Below are 6,329 nucleotides of genomic sequence, written 5' to 3' on the forward strand. Positions count from 1 at the left end.
CTCAACACGGCCTTCAAAGTCCGAGTAGTCTATGGTCAAGAGGGGCTGGATTGAGTTCAAAAGGAACTCGGAGTGGTAAAATACCCTCGATCCGGTCCAAATTATACCGAAACAAAATTATCCGATCTAAAATCCCTAACCCTAGACTATAAAACAGACAGAGTAGAGCGAAAGGGCATTACTCACCGGGAAAGTTGAGCATTTCTCCCTCACTACTTTGCTCCGAGTCTTCCTAAGAAGGCATTGCGGCAGTGACGGCAAGGTTGGGCGGCGACGGTGATGGCATTGAGGGGAGCGAGGCAAAGAGGAGTGCGAATGAGCGAGAGGATAAGATGGGAACGACATTGTTTCCCTTAGGGAATGGGTCGGACGGCTCGGTCCCAATGGTCGTTAGAGCGGGGATGTCCACTCGTGTGAACCAGTGCATGATTGGCCATGTCAAAACGGGCTTGATTTTTGGTTCATTGTTTTTGCCACTATCAAATTTCTGGCGCGGTGCAAAGTGTCACGTTTAGTAAAATGATGGTTTTACGAGAGCTATGACGCTGATGTGGTGGTTCTGTGCATTTAACTCCGCCGCATTTAGGTCTCCCCCCTTTCCTGGACTGCATTGCGCTACGAAGAGCATGCCTTTGAATTATGATCTCGTTTGGGAGAGAGAGATCAGGTATGTGTGTGTGTGTTTTCAGAATTTTCGGCAACCTAAAAATAAATAAGTTTTAAAAAAATCATTATGAAATATGTTTTGATGTGAATTGTACAAGAAAATCCGTGTACTCTATAATGAATAGTACATGTGCTAGGAATACATGACTTTGTTGTTTTTGTGTAGCTCGCATTAAAAAGTATTTCACTATGAAATTTTACACACAAGACCATGCATTTATAGGTATGTGTGTATCTTTTTTCATAATTTGTGGAACTGAAAATTTTGGTTTTTGAATTTGTGAAATTTAGGGCGCCATGGAGCTCGAGCTCCAGCAGGAATTTCCATTACTTTTGGTCCTATTATCATGTTTCATTTACTGCTTTTCTCGCTTGAACTTAATATGTTTAAAATACTCAATTTTTTAACGTCATCCACTTTGAACTTCGTGTAAAGGAGTGTCTACTTTTCTTGTACACGGTCAAACGATCACACAATATTGTAGTTTTTAACATATTGCAATACTCCATTAATGCTTTTTCAATATATTTATAAACGTATATTAATATTTTAAAGATACCAATTACACTCAGATTCTAGATCAACAAAGATGTCATAAAGATATTTAGTACGCACATAGCCCAAAAAGCACAAAAGAAAGGGGGGAAAGGCATCGTCATATTAATCAACTCCTCCAAGCAATAGCACACAAACCATCACCAAAGATAACACCAGAAAAATATAGAAGATCTTCAAAAAGAAAACGGTGCACAAGCATCGTCGTCGTCTGATCCAAGATCTTAGGTTTTCACCCTCGAGAGAGTCTGAGTTCTTAAAACAATACCTGCAGCAAGTCAATTGTTGTGCACTACCAATGAAGGTCACACCTTAGGTTTTCACCCTGAAAGTCATGACTGGGCACCCGAGGAGCATCACCAAAATTGTAATCCTCCACGACCACTACCCCCACTTGTCACTACTGCTTCTCAAAGTTATCAAACGCCTTGCTCACTCCATCGCCCTCAAGGCCCCCCTTCGCCTTATCGATCTTAGCCACCATGACTTTCTCCACCGCTGTTTACGTCATTAAAATCGAGATACCGACTTGTCCCATGGTGTCAACAAACAACAGAGCTTCGTGTCACGCCCTCATGGAGCCGCGTAGGCTGGTATGACCGCGCACGACCTGATTCTATATGATCCGCATATTCTTGGTCAAGATCTCCGGTAACAATTTCGGAACATGTGGATGATCAAATCTATGAGGAATGATCATGTAGATCGTTGTCGCGATGTGATAAGAGCACTAGGACCGCCGCCACAAAGCTTCCTCCCACCACGCCAACGTCATCTCCACCACAACACAGGACACCGGCCCACGTCGCTCACAATCCGCGTCGTTGGCTGAAGACGGACACCACATCGGGGCAGATCCTGATCCGCCGCCACCCCCTCGCTTGCATGATCTGTCACCTGAAAGGCCGCCATGTGGAGCCGGTCCCGAACGTCATCGTCGTGGGGATGCGCTACCGCACTAACGCGACCCTCGCCATCGTAAAATGCCCCCTGCCGCTGCGGCACAAGCTTTGCTCGGCCACGTCCTGTGATAGCGGCGAGGAAGAAGGGAGGGAGAGGAGGGTGCTCGCGTGTGACAATCCGATGCCGATGTTCTAGAAAATTCCCCTCTCTTTCCGTTTTCGTCATGTGTCTATTTTTCTTTTGTCGCATCATCATCACATCATGCGCATCATCTGCATTGCATCGTCATCTCCGTTGCCGCCAGTTTTCAAAACTTGCATCCGTTGTTAGTTGCCGGTTCTCGTCGTTGTCCGTTCTGAGCCCGACCACACTCGCACGCGTCCACGGCATCGTTTAATTCTTGTTTTCAAAAGTGTGTGTAAAACTTTCTCTAATTGGGTTGAGATTTGACGTGCGGTCTTATTTTAATATAGGTAGGCCGTGTGTCAAGTTTCGTCGCGATCGGAGGATCGAAAAAACCCCCAGATACCCTCTAACCTAGCCCCTTCCTATAAATAGATGCCCTCCCTACCATTTTAGGCAAACCCTAGCTGGCTGCCTCGATTTCCGTGCCCACCAACCCAGTCGCCGCCACCTGTTCTCTCTCCTCTCCTTGCAGCACCTCCTCCCCCCCAGCGGCCCGCCCGCACGAGCCCATCCGGGGCCCGCCGGGCCCGAACTCCCGCAACCCCCGTGCTCCTCGGCCTCGAGCTCCAGATCGGGAGAGGAGCTCCCGATCCAGAGCCATCGTCGCCGCCGCGTGCAGCCGGCCTCGCCCCACCGTCTCCCGTCGCCGTGCACCGCCTCGACCCCGACCCCGCAGCTCCTCGCCGGAGGTTCCCCACTCGCCTGCCAAGCCAGCCCCGCCGCCTGCGACCTCCCGTCAGCCGCAGCAAGCCACCGCCATGTCAGTCGGCCCGCACCTCTCGCTCCTCGCCGGATCCCGAGGCCGCCTCGGTTCCCCGGCCGCCTGCAGCGCCCTCCGTCGGACCCCGTCGGCGCCTGCTGCCGCCATGTGAGCGCCACCGCCGGCTCTGTTCCTCGATCCAGCGGGATCGGGAGGACCGAGCGAGCCCCAGCCTAGCGTTGATCGCACGGGGGCCTCCAGCGGCCGAGCTGGCGCCTCGCCGCTCGGCCTCCACACGCGGCCCAGGTCGCCCGCTTCCCCGGCCTGCTCCGCCTCTCCCCAATGGCCCGAAGGCCCGAGGTAACCCCCTGTTGAGCCCTCTATTGTGCGCCTTGTGCGCCCTTTAGTTATCCTGCGCTCACACTATTAGGCCCATTTAACTTAGGATTTTCTGAATATATATTAATTTCAGGATTTAGCTAAATAATAAAACGTCCATATCTTTTTAACCGTTAGTCGGATCGCGACGTGTAGCATATGTATCTTGTATAACTTTTCGCGTAGATCACGATATTGCAACTTGCATAATTGTTTGACGTTGTTTAACGCGTCGTAAGCCTAGAAACGTGTGTTGTCTATAATGCTTTTGCCCGTAGTTATTTTTTCACGCGTGCCCGGATTGCTCGAATGCCTTGGATAAAATGTCCATGTTTTAGGAACCCCTTTGCCATGTATTTTAGAGTAGTCTTTGGTATTTTTGCGTGTAGGGATTTGCCGCTAGTTTATTTCCCGTGTTTAGGACATTATCTCGCATTTACGTGTCATGAAATTATTGTTGTGCAACCCCACATGTTTTATATGTTTTCGGGGTAGAAACTTCCATAGGATTTTTCTGTGCATTTAGTTTTAGCTTTTGAGCAAGTTAGTTCGCGCGATATTTTGCTATGTTGCCCTCTTGTCATTTTCGTAGGATTTATTCCGTGCTTCGGTTGAAGGAGTTGTCAACTAGAGAGTTGATCTTGGATGTTTTGTCTAGCCCCTCGTAATTTTGGTTGCAATAGAAATCCATGTTTAGGTGTGGTTTGGTTGTTCTTTACTTGCTAGGAAATAATGATGTTTTAGAGATGCTAAAATATTTCTAAGTATGAATCTGTTATATTTTGTTGATGTCTTTGCATGAGTGTATCTTGTGATCTGTAGCTCTTTTGAGGTTGGTCCAATCGAGTTACTTGTAGACCTTGTGATTCTCTAGCATGCTGTGAATTTTTATGCCTTTTGGAGTCCTGTAGCTTATGGTTTTGCTGTTGTCAATATGCCTTCAGATCGAAAACTACACTTTCATGAAGTGTAATTTTCACGAAGTCTGAAATTTGTGTGAGAAGCCATTTTGTGACTTCTTTTCCTAGTGATCCATGATGCCATGCTAGTTGTTGTTAGTTGTTTGTTGTAGTGCTTCTTGCCCACTATCGTGTCATGCCTTGGTTGAGTTTATTGGAGTTGAGTAGTTCGTAGTTCTGGGGTGTAGCAAATGCTATGTGGCTGATTTTGGCAGATTCTAGTGATATCTTGTTTTGCTCGTAGTTTTTGATCCGTAGCTCCGATTTGATCGTGTCCTATATGAAACTTGCTTAGAATCTCGTGTAGTTTCACTTCTCTTGCTGGTTGTGTGTTTTGAAGTGCTCGTGATCGTCGTTGCACACATATTGCATTCATGCCTTCATATCTTGCGGTACTTGTATCTTTTGATTCGTAGCTCCGTTGGAGATGTTCTCTATGTGTAAATTGCTTGTAAAGACGCGTAGAATCACGTGAACCTATTTTTTTTGCTATTTAACAACCAATTAAATGTGTTAGTTCAGATCTGGGCAGAATTGTAAATTAACGTGTGAGGTCGTTTCGGAGGTGCTATATGTCATTTCTGACCTCACTTAAAATGCCTAGATAGGTAGATTACTTGCGCTTCACCTCTTGCCATGTTTAACAACATTTAATATTGCCATGTACCTAATCTATATAGAACTAAATAATCCGTATGTGGAGTTTCGTCAATATGCAACTCGTTGCATATTGAACTTCGCTTAATGTGTAGTGTTTCTTTGTCGTGAATTGTCATGCCGTGTCTTGCATGTTTTCAGATGCTCATGCATCATTTGTGTTGAGCATCGTGTGGTGAATATCGTGTGTTGATGCTTGTTTCTGGTTTCCTCCGTCTCGTTAGAGTTCTGCAAGCGTGTCGGATTGTGAGGACCCGTTCGACTACATCGGTTCGTCTGCTTCACGGAGTCGTTCTTCTTCCAAGTGGGACCTCAGGCAAGATGACCATTTCCCCAGATACCATTACTATCATTGCCATGCTAGTTTTATCGCTTATATCAATTATGTCTCGTTGCCTACCACATGTTAAATATCAGCATCTCAACAATGCCATGAAAACTTCAACCTGTTCAACCTAGCAAACCACTGATTGGCTATGTTACCGCTTGGTTAACCCTGTGTTAGCGTTGCTAGTTGCAGGTGCAGTTGCTTCCATGTGAAAGCATTGGGTTCCTTTTCATATCACCCTAGTAAATGCTATTTAATTTAATGGACCAATATACTTGGTAAAAGGTGGAAGGCTCGACCTTTCTAGCCTGGTGTTTTGTTCCACCTTTGCCACCTTAGTTTCGGCTACCGGTGTTATGTTCCATAATTGAGCGCTCCTAACACGATCGGGGTTGTTATGGGGACCCCCTTGATAATTCGTTTTAGATTAAACTGGTCTGGCAAGGCCCAACTTTGGTACTACATTTGCCTAATAACCTAATAAAATTGCATAGGGACTTTCCGGACCCCGAGGATAATTAATCAACCCCCGGGCCAGTGCTCCTCATGAGTGTTGGTCCAAACTGGGCAGACTGCGGGGCCACCACGGGGCAACTCGAGGTTTGGTACCTGTAGGCTTTTCCATCCGTCGTGTCCTGAGAACAAGATACGCGGCTCCTATCAGGATCGTCGACACGTCGGGCGGCCTTGCTGGATTAGTTTTACCTTTGATGAGATATCTTGTGCATCAGGATTCCGGTGATGCTTTGGGTAATCTCAGAGTTGAGGTTTTCCACGAAGGAGTCCGACGAGATCGCGAGCTTCGTGATCGAGGATTTCTATGCGGCTTGTGGTAATTTGTGATGGACTAGTTGGAGCACCCCTGCAGGGTTAAATCTTTTCGGAAAGCCGTGCCCGCGGTTATGTGGCAATGTGGATACTTTGTTTAACACTGGTTCTAGATAATTTGAAGTTAACTTAATTAAAATATGCCAACTGTGTGCGTAATCGTGATTG

This window comes from Hordeum vulgare, chromosome 3H (genome assembly GCF_904849725.1).
Source record: "Hordeum vulgare subsp. vulgare chromosome 3H, MorexV3_pseudomolecules_assembly, whole genome shotgun sequence".
In the NCBI taxonomy this organism is placed as follows: domain Eukaryota; kingdom Viridiplantae; phylum Streptophyta; class Magnoliopsida; order Poales; family Poaceae; genus Hordeum; species Hordeum vulgare.